Below are 23810 nucleotides of genomic sequence, written 5' to 3' on the forward strand. Positions count from 1 at the left end.
CAAGGCTTACGGAATACAAGGGACCGACCGACTGACTGACTGACTGACTGACTGACTGACTGACTGACTGAATGCCTGATGGGGGATCTGGCCTTGAGTCCTTAAAAGTGTATAACGAAATATACCGCTGCCCCAGAACGTCTGTGAAGAATTCCGTAAGTATTCATCAATAGTGAATGAAAGGTTGATGTTATGTCATGTGGAGGAGGAGGAGGAGGTGCGTCTGATAAGCCTCTGAAACTTTTAACCCCATCTCCCTCAACGGAACCACCCGCTGGATACAGAAAGCCGCCGCCCACAGTGATGGAGAAACAATACCTTAACTACACACACACACACACACACACACACACACACACACACACACACACACACACACACACGGTTCTTTCCCTGCTTTCTCCCATAAAATCAGACCTACAACTTACATGTTCATATATTTAATTTTCTGTTATGTATGTTATGTTATTCTTGTGCTAGCCACTTAATAAGTTTTGTGGCCAATGAGAGACAAGATGAACACTTCAATATCTCTCTTCTGTGCCAGCGCAAACCATTTTTAAACTGCTTTGAATGCTAGCGAAGGATAATCGTAGCAGTGAAAGGGTTAAGGACGTGGCAGGCAGCGAGTTTTTTTCTCCTATTATTTTGTTTCCCTAGCAGAAAATAAATAAATAAATGAATGAATGAATAAACACGTAAGGCCAGACAGGGTATCAATACTACAACACTTTACAAACACTTTACAGGCACGTCCATCTGCAGACATTCGAGGAAGCTTCGTCTTTAGCATCGCACACGTCAGGAGATGAACAGGACCCTCGACACAAGAACAAATATATATGTCTATGAGGTGCGTGATGGAGGGGAGCACGCGACGCGGATCAGGAGGAAGCACCGGGAAAGGAGGCGAGGATGAGGATGCAGCGGAGGAGCGGAGAGGGTGGAGAATACATGTACTGTGCTGTAAAGACTTCCCTCTCATGAACTGGGGTGAAGGCAGCCAGACAGGTGAAGGAGGACAATACGCGAGCAGGAGGCGCGAGGGGCGAGGCGTTGCAGGGAGTAATGCGGAGAGAAATGAAGATGGAGAGAAGGGAAGCGACGGAGGCAAGGAATGAAAGGGAAGGGTGGCTCGTGTTTCCCTTTGCGTGCTTCACCAGCCAACGAAGCTGTCTCTTGGGTTAAAGAGGAGGAGGAGGAGGAGGAGGAGGAGGAGGAGGAAGGGGAGGGCAGCCCCAGGGAGTCACGGGAGGAGGGGCGAGGCGAGCTGAGGTGGCGCCGTAAACCTTTGTTGTGTAAATGCTGCTCCTCTCGACGCGTGTTCTGCAAACGCTCCACACTCTTGGCTGAGCGTCCGCGTATGTGAGCGCCGCAGCTTTTGTGCAGTACTAGACTTGATGAACGCTGCTGCTTATTATTAACCCGTTACCTCACTGTCATGCTTTACTCTCTTTGTTTCACGCGAGGGCAAAGGAGTGTTGCCGCCGCCACGTCTTCCCCTCAGAACTGAAAACATGGAAAGTCTGTATCGTGTTTCATTTCTCAATCTGAGGAAGTGGTGGCTTGCCTTATAGGGAACGCGGCCACCTTCCCACTGGGCCCTGCCGACACCCGCCCGGGGCCGCCCTCTACCCATCCTTCCTGCCGCCTGCCCTCCCTCCCACTCTTCTGTACCGGTACGTTAGATTCTCCGTAACACCAACACCAAAACCATCAAGTTCAGTGGGCCGTGCTAATATGTACAAGAAAAAATACAGATAAACAAGAAATCCACAAAAGTTAAACACACACACACACACACACACACACACACACACGTAGGGAGGACAGCACGCGTGAGTGGGTTTCCTGTTGCGGCGGAACGAGTTTACAAGTGGCACGCGGGGCCCTGATCACCTGGCCAGTGTCCGCCGCGGCCTCTCGGTGCACCTGAGTGTGATGGCCGCTGCCTCGTCACTGCTCGGCTGGAAAATAATAAAAAGCACAACAAAACATCACCAGGAAAAACCACATCACCTGATTATGAACCACAACAAGTAGAAAGCACAAGAAACAAGGCCAGTCCCCGCCCGCGGCCCACAGCAGCGACCTGGCAGCGCCGAGGGTGGGCGGCGGGCGGCAGCGGGCGGCGGCGCTCCACTAATGAGCTCTGACGCCCAGGTCATCCCCAGGTACGACTAATAGCCAGGTGACAATGGACAAGTATTTGATCTGGGGGACTTTTTACCTGTGTGTGTGTGTGTGTGTGTGTGTGTGTGTGTGTGTGTATGTGTGTGTGTGTGTGTGTGTGTGTGTGTAATGTTAAACACGAGTAATAGAAGGACGGAATGGAAGAGGAGGAGGTGGTGGTGGTGGAGGGTAGGGAAAAGGATGTGGAGGAAGAATATAATATAAATAACAACAATGAGAATGCAAAAAAGAAAACAACAATAACAACAACAACAACAACAACAACGACAACGACAAAACGAACAAGAACAAGTAAAAAAAAACAAGAAGAGGAGAAAGGAAACATCCACAACAAAAGGGAGAACAGTGATGATATAAGAGACACGCGGACTGTCATCATCAGGCAGCCAAACACGGCCTTCCTTTTCTTCCCTGGCGATCGCGCCCTTCACTCTTCTACCATCTACTCCTTTACGAATCGTGGGGCGCACGGTGGGTCCCTCCAGCCTCAGTAGCCACCACAGAGTCCCATTTTATATTGCCTGACTAAAATACATGAAAATTTACCACAATCTCTGGTGGCGCAAGCAAAATACGCACAGTTATAATGCAGTTTAAGGAGAGATACACGCTCATAACAAGACGGTCATTAGGTAGTTAGGGAGCAGGGTGGGAGGTTTAGGAGAAAGTTACACGACATTAAGAATACCTGCAGGCTAGTTTATGTCTTACGGGACACTAGGGAGCACACACACACACACACACACACACACACACACACACACACACACACACACACACACACACACACACACACACACGCAGTAACAAACGCCCATACCAATAACAAACTACACACAATGAGTATCCTGGCCACTACGAAGCTGTTCCCTCGTTACGACTTGTGAAGAGGGACAAACACATTCCGGATAAAAGGCGCGGACGAGGAAGAATTCAGTCCGCACGTAAAGAAAAAGAAGAAACACATGCAAGCTTAGGGAGAGGAAACGGAGAGTGGTGAAGCAACAGATTCGGCTCAAGGAGGACGGAAAGAGAGGGATGGTGGATGGAGGAAGCAATCTAGGTGAACAAGGAGAAGCCGGAGAGAAGGCAAGGTGCAGTGCAGGGAGCCACGGGAGCCACGGGAGGTGCGGGAGGAGGGAGGCGCAGTTTGATGGAGTTGCTCCTTCGTGAGATATTGTCTGGCTGCTTCAATCCCATTCCCCGCGCTGCTGCCCCTCCACGCCACCACTATCGCTCACATCATCTTGTATCCTCTTGTCTTGTGTGTGTGTGTGTGTGTGTGTGTTGGGAAGTGGATGGGTGTGTATGAGTGTGTGTAATTTAACCGTGAAACATTTGAGGCATCTGAAACATTTAAAACTTATGAATGACTTGTATGAACTAAACTTTACAAATGTTCTCAAGCTTGTATTTTTCACATAGCCTATGTTATAACCTAAAGTTTTTCAGGTGTGGGTGGGTGTGCGTGTGCCCATCTCCCCAAGAGCTCCGAAGCTGCCACGGGCCTGAATGTGTCCGGGGCGGGGCAGACACTGGGACAAGCAACAAGCAACATGAGCCAGTGCCGTCTGTTGCTGGGAGCAGTGAAGCGAGAATACTGAGGAAGTGCTTGTCATCCACACGTGCCCTGGTACTGTGATGCATGACAACGGTGCGTCTTGGTGAGGATGACTGGCCCGATTCCTACTCATCTGTATGGCGAGACGCAGCCAGTGAATGGTGGTCTCATGTGCCAAACTGACGGCTTATTAATAACACCTCGACAGAATCTTGAGATCATCACGGGAGTCGCCTTGTAGCAAACCAATATTATCTGTAAGTGGATGAGCAAAGCAGATCTCACAGTCAATAAGCAAACGGATGATAGGAAGTGTATGTCAATGAGAAGGGTACCTAATGAACTACTACTACTACTATTACTACTACTGCTACTACTACTGGTGGATCAAGTGTGGCACAAGAGGGATAGAACAGAACAATAAGCCTTACAGTATGCATCTATGGACACGATCCTCACAGGTCTCACTGGGGAACAGGACCCTAGAAAAGCTTGTTATGGGAGAAGTCGATCGATTTGGTTCCGAATGGCTAGGGATCTCTCTCTCTCTCTCTCTCTCTCTCTCTCTCTCTCTGTGTTCTCTCTCTCTCTCTCTCTCTCTCTCTCTCTCTCTGTGTGTGTGTGTGTGTGTGAAAACAAAAAGGCACAAATAGATAAAGCGTTATAAAGTTGCTGAGAAATGAATGCAAAACCTTAAACACATACACACAGACACATACGAGTACACACACTATCACCTCACTACAAACAAAAAATTACCCAAAAAAACAACCCAGCAAGAGGCATTACTACTTCCTTAACACTATCCCCCTTCAATCAATCCTCCCACAACATAACGACGACGCAAACTTGACGCCTTCCAATGCACTCCAGCCATTTACCTTTCACTCGGGCCGACACTCTAAGACCCCCACTGCGCCGCACCTCCACTACTTTCAAAAGGCTCTAGTTGAAGTGACACGGGGGATTTGAAGAGTGTTTTCACGATTCTAGTGACAGATTAGCATTATTTCTACATTGTAAACAGGAGGAACACTCTTGAGAACCGGGCTAATCATCTCTGTAGCCTTTGAAAATGGTCTTGGTGAGAGAGTAAAGCGTTTCAGAATACAAACCTCACTGCCACCATGCTAACACACACACACACACACACACACACACACACATGCTTCCCGAGCCTCCCTCAGTCCGCCGCAGCCTCGTCACTCCTGGAACCTCCACCCGAACAGTGAACCAAGCTTGCCTCGTCCCAAAATATGACCATCCATCTCCGCCAGCACAAAATAACGATGTAGTCTGTGTTGCCGCTGGTTTTTGCTTGTCCGTCCGTCTGTCTGTCTATCTCCCCGCCTGTTTGTCTATCTGGCCGTCTGTCTATCTGTCTGACTCACCGTGGCAGCTCTTCCCCTTGGTATCCCATCACCCCATCTCCCCCAAGGGCGCGAGTGGGGTCCTGCGGGATAGGGGTGAAAGGGAAACAGGAGGGAGAGTAATGGAAATGAAGGAGGCAAGAGGGAGTGAGAAAGATGAGTAGTATGATGGAAGAAAATGAAGGAAAGGGGAGGAGAGAGAGAGAGAGAGAGAGAGAGAGAGAGAGAGAGAGAGAGAGAGAGAGAGAGAGAGCGTGTGTAAGAGGCCTCAGATAACAGAATGAGAAAAGAAAATGGAAGAAGTTATGACTTGCTTAAAAAAAAGGAACAAAACATAAACACGCACAGAGAGAGAGAGAGAGAGAGAGAGAGAGAGAGAGAGAGAGAGAGAGAGAGAGAGAGAGAGAGAGAGAGAGAGAGAGAGAGAGACCGTGGTAAATGAGAGGGAATACGAGGCTTAAGACAAAGGAAAGCAAGAAGGGTAGCAAGAGGAAGAAGAAGAGGAAAAGAACGAGTAGTAGTAGTAGGAGGAGGAGGAGGAGGAGGAGGAGGAGGACAAGGAAGACGAGAACGAGAAAGACGAGAACAGATGACCAAGACGAGAACGACTACAAGGAACACGAGAACAACAAAGCAAACTCCACCCACCACCACCACCACCACCACCACCACCACCACCACCAAGAGAACATAAAGTAAGAGAAGGAAGAAGAGGATGAGGAGTAAGAGGAGGAGGAAGAGCAGGAGGAGGAGGACCCCCTATCCTCTTGAGCGTGACAGTAAAGGGTTACGTCGCCGCCACTAATTTGCATACTAGCTTCCCTCTCCCTCTCTCTCTCCCCACCCTTCCTCCCGCTCTCCCTCCCGCTTGGCCGCATTCTTCCCGCTGCTTCAGAGGCGAAAGGGGAGACGGAGGGGAGGAAAGGGCAAGAAGGGGCAGGAAGGGGCAAGAAACGGCCAGGTAGCATCACACCGGATAGGGAAAAAGGAGGAAGGAAAAAAATTAAAGGGATAACGGAGATAAAAGAGAGATGAGAGATGAAGAAATAAATATATGAATACTTTTGATGATGAAGGGGAGAGTTAAGGATAGGACAGCAGAGAGAGAGAGAGAGAGAGAGAGAGAGAGAGAGAATATATAACAGAAATACCCTTCCTTTCCCTTTGTATTCAATCGTAAGTCGCCACAAACTCCAGGACAAACTTCCCTTTCGTTTGTATCTATCAGTTCCTTATTTCCTGGTCCACCTCGTTAATTTTTCCTTTCATTTCGTCCACCCTTTGTTCCATCAGCATCAATTCCATCGGACGGTTTTCAATTCCCTTTCTCTATTCCTTACGCTTCTCCTCTGTAAGACATAATTAGCATTTGATTCCAGCCTTCCCCGACATCCCATTACACATTCCCTTGGTTCATCATCTTCATTCCAGCGTCCTCATTTTCGCATTCAATTTCCATCCCACTCCATTCCCTCCTTCCCCTTCCCTTCCCTTCTCTTTCCCAGCCATTAGATCACCCGACACACCACACACACACACACACACACACACACACACACACACATACATACACACACACACACACCGCAGTTCTGTTAGTTCCTTCAGTCCCCACGTGTTAAGTCCCTCCCTTCTTCCTCTCTCTTCTCTTTCTTCATCAGACACACACACACACACACACACACACACACACACCGCATCTCTCATTCCTTCAGTCCCGTGTGTTAAATTTCCCTTTTCTACTTCTCTTTTCTCTTTCCCAGCCATCAAATCCCCCAACGCGCACACATATACACTGCAGTTCTCTCTTCTCCTCAGCCCAGAGTGTTAAGTCTCCTTCTCTTCCCTCTTTCCCCCTTCCTTCCCGCAAAGACGCAGTATACTAAAACTCAGGAAGCCACTAATAATAAAGACAGGTACGTAGAGTCACCTCCGTCATCGCTCACCTGTACATCATGCCCCGAGTGGTCCATAAGAGCTAATTAGGTCACCAGGTGTCTCGTAACGCAGAGAACCCACCGTAAATTTATCCAGGACGTTATAATAATGGGATTTTTTTTATTTTTTACTTACGTTCTCTCTCTCTCTCTCTCTCTCTCTCTCTCTCTCTCTCTCTCTCTCTCTCTCTCTCTCTCTCTCATCGCCATCTCGCTCCTTTCCTTCCTCCCTTTCTCATCTCCTCTCCTCCCTTTCTTCCCGTTCGTAACCTCCTTCGCACTCTTCTCCTCCTCCTCCTCCTCCTCCTCCTAACGTTCTCTCAGCATCCTTCCCACCTACTCTTTTCTTTCCCTCCCTCCTCCCCGCCACCTATCTCATAATTACTCTTTACCTCTCTAATAACAACTTGCTAACCCTCCTGTTTTTGTCTGTAACCCCACCCCTCCCTCTCCCTCTCTCTCTCTCTCTCTCTCTCTCTCTCTCTCTCTCTCTCTCTCTCTCTCTGAATTATTGGTGTCATGCTTCTAGGTTTTCATTAACAAAGTATCAAAGGCAAATTGTATGAAAAGCGAGCGTTAGATGAAGTGAAGTGGCTCGCAGTATACACGAGGACAACAAAACAAGAGCTAAGCGACAAATGGGGTACCGCAAGGCCTCGTGTTGGGACCGCTATTGTTTACGATTTATGGAGAAAGGGCGTAGATTTGTGGGCTAAATAACCTCTATCCACCTCGCCAAGTATGTTGTAGACGCTAAAACTGGAAATTCGGCTTGTTGGCTCCTAAATAAAAAAAAAAAAGAACAGGTTAAGCTTTCAGCAGGGCCTTCATTAAGCTGCCGCCGTGGTCTAATTAATGGTGTATAACGTTAAAACCAAACAAATATATCCTGTTCCTTCCAATTCGTTAAAATATTAAACAGTTTATAAATTCCAGCGTGACGACCTGGGAGCTGCGACTGACTCAATTTATGGGCTAAACGTTCGTTCGTATGTGGGAGAGAAAAAAAAAAGAATAGAAAAATGTAAAAAAAAAAAAGAGAAAAAAGAGGAAGCTACTGGATTCTATTAATCAACATCTTAAGAGACAACAACGAAAAAAAAAGAGGAGGGAGAAAGAAGAGATATGCTGTTCTTTTTTTCTTATTAACTGTCGTTTTAATCATCGGCGAGACAAGAAAAGAAAAAAAAGATATAGAAAAAGTCTATTATGAGAATTTATTACGTGTCATCTTTAGCAACAACAACAACAACGACAACAACAACAATAGCAAAAAAACAACAACAATAGCAAAACAACAACAACAACAACAACAACAACAACAACAACAACAACAACAACAACAACAACGACGACGACGACGACAAAAACGAGTAACAAAAAAGGAGAGAGAGAGAGAGAGAGAGAGAGAGAGAGAGAGAGAGAGAGAGAGAGAGAGAGAGAGAGAGAGAAAGGGTGATAATGATGAAATGAGAAAGAAAAACGAGACAAAAAAAAGAGAGAGAGACATAGGAGGTAGATAATATTTACGAATTGTTAACTTGAGCAACAACACAAAAAAAAAAAAAACAAGAAAAATAAGACAAAAAGAACGTATCCCGCCTTAATTAATTGTCCTTCTCTAAAACCACAAAACACTACCTTGGGGAAACAGGTGAGACGCGGCACACCAGGAATACACAATGTGCCTGGGCGTGCTCGTTGCCAGGGCAGCCGAGCGGAGAGGGAGGGAAGGAGGAAGGGAGGGAGGGAGGGAGGTAGGAAGACAAGGAGGGAAGGAGGAAGGGAGAGGAGGGATGCTGTTCAGGGCGAAATGACAGCAGTAATAGTAAGGATGACGCCGCCGCGGGGAGGAAGCCATCAGAGGTCCGTGCCGCGGCAACAAAGTTATGAGCGTCACACAACCGCTGCCACCGCCACCACCACCACCGTCGCCACTGCCACTCTCGTCTATCGCATTTGAAGTAATGAAAAAGAATTAGACTTAATATAGTTCATTAATGGAACTCTAATTATCTCCTCCTTGTTACCTCCTACAGTCTTCTAAACAGCCACCGCCACAGAAGTAATGAAAATGACTTAGACAGTTAGTAGAGGGAGTTATTAGTTCAGCATGTAATTAATCTTCCACTTGCTAGCTCTTACAGTCTGAACAACTACAGCCACCACCACCACCACCACCATTACTACCACCACCACAATCTAGCGCTCCGAAAATAACGAGAAAGGTTTTAAAATTCGTTAATGTACTTAATTATTGGAACTGTAATCCTTCTTATTCTTCGTGTTATTTCTCACAGTCCTCTAAAGAGCCACCAAAATCATCATACAGCGTTTCAGAATGTAATGAAAAAGACAAACTATTACTGAACCTAGTTAAGTGTTGTGTCTCTAATCCATTTTCTTCCACCTTGTTACGTCTGACAGTCTTCCAAAACAGCAACAAGATTATGAGACCGAAACTCAAGCTAATAAAAACAAAATAAAGGAAATACCTGTGTGTGCGTGTGTGTGTGTGTGTGTGTGTGTGTGTGTGTGTGTGTGTGTGTTTGTAGTTTTCTATTTGATCGTTCAGTGTGACAAGAATAACTTAATCATATGTAATCTTGTTGACAGAATCGCTAGTCAGTGTTACGCTAAAGGATATTGGCTGAAGGATGAATTTCAGTATTATTATTAATTAAAGGAGAGAGAGAGAGAGAGAGAGAGAGAGAGAGAGAGAGAGAGAGAGAGAGAGAGAGAGAGAGAGAGAGAGGAGAGAGAGAGAGAGAGAGAGAGAGAATCAGATTGCCTAAACTAATTACAAAATCTATGTGATAAATAGATTTCTACTTAACTCTCTCTCTCTCTCTCTCTCTCTCTCTCTCTCTCTCTCTCTCTCTCTCTCTCTCTCTCTCTCTCTCCACCCCAAAGACCTTATCTCCGCCAGTTCTCTTGTTATCTTCCTTTATGTTTTCATTAAGGGGATTTCCTACTTTACATCCTCCTCTCCTTGCCTGCACTCTTGTCTGCATCTCCTTTCTTCCCACGCCTCGCCCCACGCACAGGGAACGCAGACAAAAAACGTGATGAGAAAAAAAGAAAATGGAGAAGAGGTAGACAGGATGACGAAAGACACTAATAAGCACATGATAAAGAGGACACACACACACACACACACACACACACACACACACACACACACACACACACACACACACACACACACACACGTCTCATTGCCTCTGTCTTTCAACCTCTGCCGCCCATGACTTTCAAGAGGCAGGCAGCATCAGGTCGGTCTCGAGAAATAAAAGTGATCCAGGATTTAATTATCTTTTTATTAACTCGGAGGAGCGTCGTGTAGTGCGCATTTTTCCCCGCCCCATTTCCAGTCCCTCGCCTCTTTTCCCGTTACGTATGTGTCAATGAAACGCGGAGAAATAACACGTATATGTGAGCATCAGGGCGGGAAGGAGAGGCAGCGAGGAGAAACAACAGCATCCAGAAAGGGAATGAAGGAAAAAAATAGATATAAGAGTTTTACTTAAAGGTCACGAGACTGTTCATGCTGTCTGGAGGGACGCTATGGCACGTTAAAAAAATTACCTTTAAAATGACCTGTCTCATCTGATGGTATGCAGGTTAGATTCCCTAGAGAATAAGGAAATACTGTAGGTACTAATTAACTCTTGCAATAGGGCGGTGAACACAAAAAGTTGAAAGAAAGTGGGTTTTGTGCAGCAAGGCTTTAGGAGGAGGGAAGATATGTAATTAGCAAGATCAGAAAAGAAGTTAGCATGAAAGTAGCGAAGAAAGATAGCAAGAGATACAACACTACCGCGAAGAGAGAGGCTGAAGACAGTTAAAGAGAAGCTGACAACACAAAACTATACTACAACATCATCATACATCCTACACATGCAATACAGGTAAACACAGCAAGCGCGGCGTTGTGTGGCCACGGGGCGGGGCATGGCGGGGCACACGTGGTCACACAGGCCACCCGCCACCCCACGTGACGCCCGGGGTGCCGCGTGTCAGCTGCCGAGTGCCGGAAGTGACCCTGTTGTGGCTGGGCTGAGGTGCGGAAAGCGGCACTTCTCTCTACCTCTCTCCCCCTCCTCCTCTCTCCACTTTCCCTCATTCTTCCTCCTTCCATCCTGTTTCCCTCCACTCCACTCATACTCTCCTTTCTCCCTCACCATCCCCTCTCTCCCTCTCCACTCGCGCCAGATCTTCTCTTCCTCCATTCCTCCTCCATTTCTCAAATCACCGTCTGCCTTTTGATGTAGTGAATGGGAAAGGGAGCAAACCGAGGAAGGAAAAGTTATAGAAGGTTTAAGGAAATAACAGAGAGGGAAAGAAGAGTATAAGGGAGAGGAAATCAAGAAAATATACAGTAATGGAGGAGCAGAATATGAAAAGGAAGGAAAGATGAAAATGGACATGGAGGCAAGGAAAGAACAATGAAGGAGCAGTAGTAAGACAATAACGAAAAGGAAGGAAGAGTAAATGGAGGAAGAGGAAGGTTTAAGTATACCGTATAATGAACAAGTAAAGTTAATAAAAGAGTAACAACAAAACAATGAAAAGACAAGAAAAAAAAGATGAGGAATAGAATAGATAGAGGTAGATTATTGTGAATAATAAATAAAGATAATAGTGAAAATGAATAAAAATGAATAAAAATAGCATGTTTATCACTTCAGGAAACCAAGAGTCACACACACACACACACACACACACACACACACACACACACACACACACACAGGACAGCTTACACCCACTTACATATATTTTACACAAAGACACGTGCTGGAAATAATTTGTATGGATAAAACACCTGCCAGATAATTGAGTAGTGAAATTAATTACTTGTTCCTGATGAATATGCAATGGTAATCCGGGAGTTTGAAGTGATTTTTACAAGTTGTGATCAGTGCAGCGTTAAATAAGGGACGCAAGATTATCCACCAATTTTTACGCGTACTGGACACGAAATGTTGTCTTAAAGGTGCACCAGTGTTTTTCCGTCTCCTGTAGCCTTCACGTGTTGGCGAGTGTTGCGAGTGCTGGTGAGTGTTGCGAGTGTTAGTGAGTGTTGCGAGGGTTAGTGAGTGTTGCGGGTATTGGTGAGTGTTGCGAGTGTTGGGGAGTGTTGCGAGTGTTGGCGAGTGTTGCGAGTGTTGGGGAGTGTTGCGAGTGTTAGTGAGTGTTGCGAGTGTTGGGGAGTGTTGCGAGTGTTAGTGAGTGTTGCGGGTATTGGTGAATTTTGGAGTGCTTGTAAAAAGAATCGTGTCCTCAGATTTACGCTTGTTTTTTTATAATCTCTTTGACTGGTAATGGCAGTGACGCTTTTTTTTTTTTTTCAGTTGAGCAAGACGATTTTTTTTTTCTTTACTGTGGAAATGTGAACGTCAGACGGTGCGGCGTTTGACTTTTTTCTTTTTTTTTTTTTTGGCTTTCATTTCATTTTGGATTTATACTTAATTTGTACTACGCTTTTTTTTTTTTTTTTTTAACTCCCTTTTACTGATTCGATTATCCTTTGTTAGGATTCAGAATGTTGTGGAAAAGAAAGATATTGACAGGAAAAAAGAGAGAGAATACACAGAAAATGAAAAAATGCATTTACAGAAAAAAAAGAGAAAAGAAAATGAAAAAAGTATCAACACAAGAAAAAAATAAGAGAAAAATCTACACAGGAAAAAAGAAAAAAACAGGAGGAAATAAAAGACAAAATGTATCAACAGAGGGAAAACTGAGAATACAAAGCTGATTTTTTTTTTCTAGACTACACAACTATTTATGAGACTGTAGTACAAACTGAATAAAAACTTGTTGATCACATATAGAAAAAAAAAAATAGTCCAACAGGGAGGGAATTAACTTCATGTCTTGGCAGTCAAAAGGTTAACTGCACTCGTTCTATTGAGTTTATTCGTTCAGACGTCCACCAGTTTGTGAACTCAACCCATTAGACTCTCTTTAAACGATTATATATTACTAAAGACTACATGTTTTTGCACTGCCTTCACCTACACTCACCTGGCCTAACCTACCTCACCTAGCCACACTTCCCCTCATCTCCCCTTACCTGTCCTCAACTACCTTCACCTGTCCTTACATCTCACCTCCCCTCACCTCACCTACATTCACCTGCCCTCCCTGCTCTCCTGTCCTCACTTACTTCCACCTACTCTCACGTCCCTTCACCTCCTCTCACCTGTCCCCTCCTCCTCCCAACGCAATCTTTCGGCGGTCTCGCTACCGTAATCTGGCAGCACATCTTATATTTACGAGTAATGTCACAGCAGAACTCAGCAATAAAGTAATTCAGACAGACAACTACATCGATATTAGAGTTTTTTTCCCCCAACTATCTGCAAATAACAAAGGCACAAAAACTGACCCATGCAGGACGCCGCCCGCTACCAGTTCAGTTCCCAAGCGGATTAACTGAAGCTCAATTGGTGTTTTGCGTCGCTGATTTATCCCGGAGAGCAGTTGTAGGAGTCGGTTTTGCAGAACGAATCCTGTAATTTAGACACTAGGATTTATTTTGTTATCTGTGAGGTTTAAAGTTCCCCTTGTATAACAGATAACAGTCCCCTGGTGAACCGGAGAAAATGTTTTGTGTCATCTTTAAATATAACATCTCTTCACTCATCGTATTCACTCAGAATACGCCATCTTTTAGCCTTACATTTCTTCACTATAAACTGGTGAACTGGAGAAAATATTTTGTGTCATCTTTGAAATATAACGTCTCTTCACTATAAATAACTCAGAATGCGCTACCTTTTAGCATAACGTTTCTTTCACCATGAATAACACTGTCTGATAATCTTGGTGGTTGAAAAATATCTGCACGTCTGAGGTGAGGTTATGTATGCTGTTGTTCATTACAGATGGTGCTGCTTGAAGACCTTGTCAGTGTTAAAAATATCGAGTTAATCTGAACATGACGATTGTTATTAATTATGGATAAAAGTTCCTGCTGATTTTGCTGACTAAAAAATATCTTCTCATCTTAACAGTTTATCTTCATTAGAGACAACAGGACTTCATGAATTTATTGACGTCAAAAAAAAATGCATTTTTTTTAGCAGATTTTCTTATTTGGAGACGATAGAAGTTGATGATTTGGGTGACATTAAAAAAGTTACGTTATTGATTTGTAAACTTCTTCACCATGAAAACAACATGAACTGGTGACTCTGGTGACGTATAAGAGAGAGAGAGAGAGAGAGAGAGAGAGAGAGAGAGAGAGAGAGAGAGAGAGAGAGAGAGAGAGAGAGAGAGAGAAAGACATCGAACACAACAACAGTTCCCCATTAAAAACAGCAGAACCCAGCAACTTCTCTTCATTACGGACAACCTGGTGGTGACTCCGACGACGCAGAACCTAAAAATAACACCAACCAACAACTTTTTCTCCATTACAGATAACCTGGTGATTTTGGTGACGTTCGAGTTACGTTACGATTCATCTCCATTACCGCCAACAGGAACAGATGATTTTGGTGACAGGGAAATAAGCACGTCATCTGCAGAGTGACGACTTTTCTTCATTGCCGGGGATAACAGTACCTGGTGATTTCGCGTCGTAATTAGCAGGAGACAAATAGCCGCGAAACGTTAACAAGTTGGAATATTTCTTTCGGGGTCCGGGGGGTGGTGGAGGCGGGGTAGGGGTAGGGGCAAGGGGGGAAGGGGAGAAAAGGGGCGGCGCTGCGAGTTCCCCTCATTAGCAGTGTGAGGTTGTTTACTGTCTTGTCTCCGAGCAGCAGCAAGCTTTCGGGGTAATTTACGAACTAATGAGGTTATGCTAATCGTTCCGTAATTACCTGGCACTTCATTTTCTGTCAGCTTAAAAATAGAAGCAAAAAAAAAAAATATAAAAAAAAACGAAACTGTAGTGACAATCTTTAGTTCGTTCGTTCGTAGTCTCTTAGTACGTACAAGTGGTTAATGAGAGAGAGAGAGAGAGAGAGAGAGAGAGAGAGAGAGAGAGAGAGAGAGAGAGAGAGAGAGAGAGAGAGAGAGAGAGAGAGAGAGAGAGAGAGCATTGATAGATAGCCATAGATTGACAGACAGATAGATTGACAGATGTACGGATGGATGGATGTATAATCAGACAGGTAAGTAGGTAGGTGGACTGGCAGGTTGCTCGGCTAGTTGGTAAGTAAGCAGGAGGAGGAGGAGGAGGAGGAGGAGGACGTAAATACGTAAAATGAGCCGAAGTCGGAGAGATGGAGGGTCAGAGTGGAGTAGGACCAGTGGAGGGGTGAAGGGGTGGAGGGGATGAATGGGGCGCAGGGCAAACATGGCTGGTTGGCAGGACGGGAGGCGGCGGCTGATGGCTCCTTCATTTAGGCAGCTAATGCTTCTTAATCACCTAAGACTTCATGGCAGCTTCCCTTCCCCTCCCCTCCTCTTATGACCTGCACCCCAGCCCTCCCCTCCCGCCCCATTCCCTCCCTGCCCCCCTTCAACCTCTTGCCCTTAACCTTCCCTCTCCCATGTTCTTCTCCCCTTCCTCCCCATCTGCCTTTTGTGTTGCTGGTGTACATGTGTTCTTCGTCTATTGTTCTCGCGTTCTCTCTTCAGGTAACGAGGTTCTGCTAACAGCTTACTTCACTTCTCATCACTTTCTTCCTACCCACAAGATTCTCAGTCACTTGTCATTCGTTTGTTTTCTTAGAGTTTCTTGCATCTTTCTACTTCCATGTTATTATTTACCTCTCCTTCACTTTTTCCTTCTTTCCTTGTAATTTCTGCATCTCCATCATTCACGTCATTTCATCAACTTCCTTCATTTTCCTCTTCCTAAACGAATTTCTTTTCAATCAGTTTACTTATTCTCCTATTGCGTTTCTTACTCTTCCCTGCTTCCTCCTTTTCATTTTCTTCTAACACGTTCCTTCTCCATCCCTATCATCATCACTATCTCCACCATCCCTATCTCTTCTTTATCACCATCTCCTCCTCTTCCTCATATCCACTGTCTTCTCTCTACAGTCCATCTCCACCGCAGCTTCACTATTGCCTCCTCCACTTCCTTACCTTCGTTCCATTAATCAACAGTACTTCTTTCAAACCATCCGCATCCCCTTAACCTCCTCCTACACTTCCATGTCCCCTTTTCTCCTTCAAATATATAAGTTATCATCCTCTGCTTCCCGTCTTCCTCGTACGTAAACTTTATTTCTCCTTACCATCTCTCCCTTCTCTCCCAGTGTACCGTACCCTCACTTCCTCCCCACCTGCTCCTTCTGCTCCTCTTCCTCCTCCTCTAAGCCTGCCTCCACTCAGCATAAATCAAACTAAAGCGTATTGTGAGCTATACTCCCTTATCCCCTTCTCCCCCCCCTCTCTCTCTCTCTTTCTTTCTCTCTTACCACATTGTAACACGACCTTGAGGTGCCAATGGGGAGAGAAGACTCAGCGCAAACAGCAAACACTCGCACGGGAACTCAGGGATGGAGGGTGAAGAGGAGGAGGAGGAGGAGGAGGAGGAGGAGGAGGAGGAGGAGGAGGAGGACGATTTGGAGGAGGTAAAGAGAGAATAAAGATCGGGAAGAGGAGAAGAAGGTACGGCTGACGAAGTGCATGGTGAGGATGGAAGAAGAGGAGGAGGAGGAGGAGGAGGAGGAGGAGGAGGAGGAGGAGGAGGAGGAGGAGGAGGAGGAGGAGGAGGAAAGAGTATGAAGATGAGTACGGCACGGGGAGAGGAAGAGGAGGAAGTGGAGGAAGTGGAGGTGGATGAGACAGGAGAGAGAGAGAGAGAGAGAGAGAGAGAGAGAGAGAGAGAGAGAGAGAGAGAGAGAGAGAGAGAGAGAGAGAGAGAGAGAGAGAGGAAGGGGAGAAGAAAAGGAAACCGCTTGCTTCTCGAGGTGGAGGGAAAGGTTTATGAGACAAGAAAGGGAAGGAGAGGAAGGGGAGGGAGAAAGAGAAGGAGCAGAAGAGCTTTAAATGACTGAGAGAAGAAGAAGGAGAAGTAAGACGATACGAGAAAAATGAGAAGAACTGATAATGAAATGATGTGGAAACGATGTTCGAGAAAAGATTCATACACAAAAAATACCAGAAAAAAATTACATATTCTTTAATTACATATGAAAAATGAGAGAGAGAGAGAGAGAGAGAGAGAGAGAGAGAGAGAGAGAGAGAGAGAGAGAGAGAGAGAGAGAGAGAGAGAGAGAGAGAGAGAGAGAGAGAGAGAGAGAGGAAGCACCGAAAACAGAGACGAGCAAAAATAATGACAAAAATAAACCCAAAAGAAGAAGAAGAAGAAGAAAAAAAAAAGAAGAGAGAGAATAAGTTTAGGACAAAAAGATACAGGAAAGTTACAAAGGACTGGAAGAGAAAAGAAGGGAAGACAAATTGAATAAGCGAATGAGGGACGGAAAGATGGGGGAGAGAGAGAGAGAGAGAGAGAGAGAGAGAGAGAGAGAGAGAGAGAGAGAGAGAGAGAGAGAGAGAAAGAGAATGAGTTGCATGAGACTACTGAAAGGACGAAGCAGGGTTAGCAGGGTTAGCAGGGAGCGGTAGAGGAGAGACAGGGGAGCGACAGGGGAAATTAAAAAAAGGGAGACGAGAGGCTGAGGAGGCGCAGTATAGGAGGGCAGGGGGACGGGGCACTGACAGGGAGAGGGGGGGCAGGATGAGGAGGAGGCCTGGGTGGCATGGACAAGGAAGGGACAGGTGAATTAGTTAAGGCAGGGATGAAGGACAGGTGTATGCTAATGAGGCCCCGTCCTGACTTCACCCCGCCAGTAAAGATTAGAAAAAAAATCAGAAAGCATTAAAATTGTGTCGTCCTTCATTGAGGCTAAGAAAATGTATTGGTCTCGGCGTGTATGTGGGAAGGGAAAGATAAAAGAACATAGTAAAACATGATAAAAAAGAAAGGTAGGATCAAGTTAAGGAAAGATAGAAGGGAAAGGGTTGATAAATAATTGTTCTTGCTCAAAATGCAATGCCCAGTGTAGTGTTTCCAAGGCTATTGTTTGCCTTTAAATTGTGTTGTTTCATGCTGGCTTTTGTGTTGCTTCAAGCCGGTATTGGAGGAGAGAGGTGGGTGTATAGCATGAAGTGACTCTCTCTCTCTCTCTCTCTCTCTCTCTCTCTCTCTCTCTCTCTCTCTCATCTGTCTCGGGAAGCGTCGCCGTCTCTGCCTTTCGTCACAATGTTACAAGCCCTCTGCGGAACGGTGACTTCCGGGCAGCCCCCTAGCACCGTGAGCCACCAGGAGGCGGAAGTGCCGGGACGGTGCAGCATCTTGAGGGAGAAATCTTTTAACCGCTGAACAAACGTTTTATTTGGAAAACCACAAAGATAAACGAAGTAATTGAGAAAAACATGCGTATTTTCATTACGTTGATGGCGCACACAATTTCCCCTCAACAGACACAGACGCTCCACCTCCTTGGCGGCCTCGGGTCATTGTAATACAGGAAACGATAAACAAGCTGCAGTGAGTTTTGGCCTTAATGCGCCGCTGCTTTATGAGGCGTGGGTGGGTGAGGTGCAGGCTCATGTTTCTATCGTGCATGTTCCTCCCGAGGCCCCCGCTGCTCGGCGTACCTGGTACGAAGGCACGCAGGAACCAACGCGGCGTAGACAAACATGGTTGTTGTAATCTCCGCTAGAGCTGGAACAAGAGGCTCAGCGGCCCGCTTCTCCGCACGGACTGTCACAACGAGGCTCCAGCGGTCAACCACACGCACGCTAAACATGGCGCACAAGTCTTTAAGAGATAATTACTTAATATTTTCTTACTCCGCTAATTTATGACTCAGAGGACTCGGTGGACAGCGCGACGAAGACACTTGGCGGCGAGCGACGCACCAGAGCCCCGCCGGCGGTGAGAGCCCCAGGTGTGTGTGTGTGTGTGTGTGTGTGTGTGTGTGTGTGTGTGTGTGTGTGTGTGTGTGCACGAAATCCATAACACGTCAATATGACAAATTTCCCAGGTAAGACAAAAGGCAGTCAGATGGAGAGACACAACGCTCTTCCCCCAGGCGATGGCGGGACCAAGGCGCCTCACACAGCTTCTGTCAAGAGAACCAGCCAATAAATTTCTCCAGTGGACGCCATTATACTGGTCTGATGACAACAATATGGGGATAATGGCCCGTCTGGACCAGAAAAGAAACGATACCACGTCCTGACTGAAACAGGATACCTTTAAGCGGCTCAGCGACGAGGCCAGGGAGCCGAGGGCCTCGGGCAGGCGGGCACGAGGGCTGGGCAAGGAGGCGAGGCGCGGCGCTCGGCTTAACTCGTGACGGTTCACCGCGACGGCTGCTCTGCCTCCCCTGGGCCTAGAAATGGGGTGGTGCCTGGCCAAAGCGCACGACCATCATTTCTCTGCACCATTCTGAATAAGTGATATAGTGTTTCGGGCCACAATCCACTGAGATATTTTCATCACTTATGATTACCGGTTCTGTAGCTCCTCTCCACCCTGTCCTGTCTCCCATACACAACACAGGCGTCACGCAACACCTCGGTAGGCAAGTGTGTGTTGCAGACTAAATACTTCAAAAAAGTTAACGTTCACAATATATTGTAACTAAGTGAATCGAGGCCACTACAGTGCTTCAATATTGAAAAAAAAAAAAAAACTAAATGACACTACAGTTTCGAGTAAGCCTCTATCCCCGTGGCCACACAACGCCTGTGTGTAGGGAGAGGACGTCACCATGGCGATGCACACGTCACGCCAGTCTTGCCAGGCCAGTGACCCACGTATAAGCCAGCCGGGTCTATTGCTAAGAGCTTCATTCACCACCAGAAGCTTCTATCACCTCAACATTTCACCTCCACTTCCATGAAACCAGCAGTCTAGGTGTGTGTATTCAGGAGCTGCATGCCAAACGCCACACTGAATAGCAGGCGATAAAGAAGAAATAAACGACCAGAGAATTAGATACAGGGAGCAACGCACGGTAGGGTGTGTGATGGAGCACCAGACGCCATTTCTTTAACTTGATCCGACTCCCAACCTTCCTCCCGCCGGTGGCTTGTCACGCCGGGCTGCCAGTCTTGGGAGGCGAGCGCGGGGCTCCTCCCTCCCTTGCTCCGGCGTGGAAGCCTCACAGATTGTGCCGTGAATGGTGCGCGTCACACCATACCTGCAATTATCACCATCAGGGCTCATTAGGGTTAACAACCTTCTCGCCTACCATGCCAACCGTCTGAAAAGCCATTAATTAGGTACAGACATGTCATGGCGCCAGACAGGTGAGCCGCCGGTCCGACAGGTATCCGGGGGCGGGTGTGCTAACGAGTGTGTGAAGGCTTATCAGGTTCCTTATGGTTATCTATGCATCTTCTGTCAGGGTACGTGTCTGCGTTTGTATCAATAATCGCATGTAGATGGGTGAAGATGCACATGTGACGATGAATATTTGGCGGCACTCCGTGTTAATGAGTGTACAAAGCGACGACTGACTGCCAATGCTGGGGCGGTGGCTGCGACGTGCGACGGGCCACCGCCTGGCCAGCCACCAGCGGAAGCGTGTGACTGGAGGCGTGATGTCCTAAAACGCCTGGATTCCCGAGGCCGGTCTTCCCAGATGCTGCACACAGCCCCGGGCAGGCTGGTCACTGGTATCGCCGCGCACCTCCCACCCTGCCTGCTGGTCACGCCGCACATCTCAACGCCTCGGGTTCACAGCATAGCGGTAGTCTGCAAGGGCGCCGCGCCGCGGTGCTGCCTCGTAGTGCTAATCTTCCATAAGAGAAGAGCTAACGCCTCTGCAGAATAATCAGCATTATTAGTATTGCAGGCCAGGCTCATTATTTATGTGGTGTTCTCGCTGCCTTTCAATCAGCTGCTCGCCTTATTTGTTTTTCCTTCAGGAGCAAATGAAGACTGTATGATAATTTCAACGGTTTTATGTTTCATTCGTTGTAAAGTATTAATAATTCATTAGACTGAATCTAATAAGATATTAAGAATATTTGCATTTGCTTGAGGAATATAGCATAAATGTTTTCTTTTTCTTATTATTAATTTATTTATTCTTTATTTTCTAAACAACATTCTCCATAAGTATAGTACAGCGCCCACTGGTGAGCGCCCAGAGGCACCAGGATGTGCAGCTCCGGCGTCCCTGTGGACAAACCCTCAGCCACACCACGAGGCCTGGCGATACCTACCACTAATGCCACCAACACTAACGACAGAGACAACACGTCACCAAGAAACATAACAGAGAATAAAGAAAAAAGTATTACTATTTACGTCACCAGGGAGGAAAACACAGAATAAAGAGAAGAGAAAAAAAACAAAACACATTCACATCTCTCTGAGCAAGACAGGGACACTCATCCTGTCTTTCTTTCGCCGTTCATTACATACTCCTCACCGCTGCCTCCATTTGCATTACCAGGAAAGAAATGGCCAAAAGTACTGTTGTTTGGAGGACGACATATGCAAAACCAGTCAAAGAAATATTGTGTGGAGCTTTTACAGTGATATGAGTGGTGTGTTGTTGTGTTTCCCGGAGAACAGAAGCAGGAGTGGTGTATGTAAGTACACTCCCGCCCCTTACTTATGTACCTCCGCAAGATTTCTCCTTTCCTCCATGCCTTTACAGATTCATGAGGAGGAGAAAGAGGAGGAAGAAGAGGAGGAGGAAGACAAGGACGAGGAGGAGGAGGAGAAGGAGGAGGAGGAGGTGCATAGGAAAAGAGGAGTGGCAGGAAACAGAATGGTTGTTGGTTTACATACAAGTTTTGGAAGTCTGCACTGCTCTACATGTCTTTATCATCAGGAGGAGTGTGCGGATGAAAAGTGAGAGGGCTGAGAGAGGAGCAGGAAGAGGAGAAGGAGAGGGGAAAAGAGGAAGAGGTAAAAAAAAAAGTGGTCCATGTAGTACTTCACTTTGAGAGCCTCTTGAGCGCGACACACACACACACACACACACACACACACACACACACACACACGCTATCACCCTTCGCATCTCGCACACCACACACGCCACTGAGAGACTTGTAGAGCGAAGACAGAAGACAGAACGGACATAACTAAGAACATGACTCCAGATAAAGGAAAAAAAAAATGTTACGCTTTATCTATTACTTCTCAAAACGGAAGCTGAAAACTGTGAAAAATGTGACTTTCTTTACCATTAAAATCGATCAGCAACATTTGGAACCTCTCTCTCTCTCTCTCTCTCTCTCTCTCTCTCTCTCTCTCTCTCTCTCTCTCTCTCTCTATGTTGGTATGTACTTGCGCCTTGTTTTGGTCCGTGACGGGTGGGAAAATAAAAATGCGCGAGGCAGGAAGGGAACATCAGCACTCGGCGTGTATGCAAAGAATGAGTCTTGTTTACACGGCGCGTGGCCAGCAAGGCGGATTTTTTTTTTCCCCATTGCCATCACCGCCGAGCAACAGACAGTAATGAGCGCAAAAAAAGCATGTCCACTGGCGCCGACTGTTTATGTGCCCCATCGCGCAAAAGTATGCAGGGGAGGAAGAAAAAACACTGACATTTCCTGGTAAATATCATGGAAAAAAAAAAAAAACACTTCATGTAAAAATGGTTTCCTGGTACGTATACACACACACACACACACACACACACACATACACATACACACACACACACACACATACACACACACACACCACTGTCGCAAAAAAATAACACAAATTCATAGCGAAAAGCAGTGTTTGTCAGAGTTTTCCAGGTAAATAAGCGCGCTGGTATAGGATTTAATTAATGAATAACCCGACTGTCGGTATTTCCTGCTCAGGTGTGTGTGTCGTCTGAAGCAGGATGCGAGGGAGAGGATTGGGGAGGGAATGGGGGAGGTGGGTAGGGATGGGGGTGTTCCCAGGTGTAAGGGGCGCGGTGAGTGACACGTCTGCTTGAGTACTTCCCCTCCACCCCCCTCACCAACAGTCACATCGATGCCCACCTCCGCCCCTACGCCCTTTCCCCCTCCCTTCCTGTCTACCCAGGGAGGCGGCGTGACCAGGACACCATGCACGAAGGTTACTTCAGGATGAAAATATTACTGCTAAGGTTCAAGGTTCACTCTTTGGAGTCTTCAGTTATTGCGGCTCATACTGCACGCTGCTGCTGCTGCCGATAACAATAATAATAATAATAATAATAATAATAATAATAATAATAATAATAATAATAATAATAATAATAATAATTTTCTTGCTGCTGAAAATAAACACGAATTACAGTTACAGCAACAAAACATGAATAATGCATCAAGACACAAGTTGGCTAATGGTTCCAAGCCCTGCTTAAGGTTGCAGGATGACATGCTGAACACGCAGGTGCGCGGCGAGCCTCGCAATGGTGGCCACCATGAAGTATTCTATGGATCCTATACAAATAACTGTGGGGACGTGATGTGTCAGTAATTGCTATGGATCAGCTGATGATCAGCCTGCCTCACGTTCGGACAGCTGGTCATGCGATGGCCGGGGCCGAAATATCTGATCTCATGGTGGTTAATACAAACACGGTCTGTTAATAGGAGAGGCAATCCATAGCCAAGACTAAATGGTTCCGCGTGGCCGAGTGGTCAACGCTCGGAAGTGGTGAAATTGAGGTTGAGTTCCGACGAGTGCCGACCATTTTTCACTCATGATCGAGTGGCTGAAGATCAACACTTGTTGCTGCCACTGACCTGCTCTTCAATTTTCAGCCCATCGAGGAGCGCCGCGAGGCGGCAGGTGCATCTACAGGTTGTTGGAAGGTCTCACTTGAAACAGAG

The sequence above is a fragment of the Scylla paramamosain genome, chromosome 9 (genome assembly GCF_035594125.1).
Source record: "Scylla paramamosain isolate STU-SP2022 chromosome 9, ASM3559412v1, whole genome shotgun sequence".
Taxonomy (NCBI): domain Eukaryota; kingdom Metazoa; phylum Arthropoda; class Malacostraca; order Decapoda; family Portunidae; genus Scylla; species Scylla paramamosain.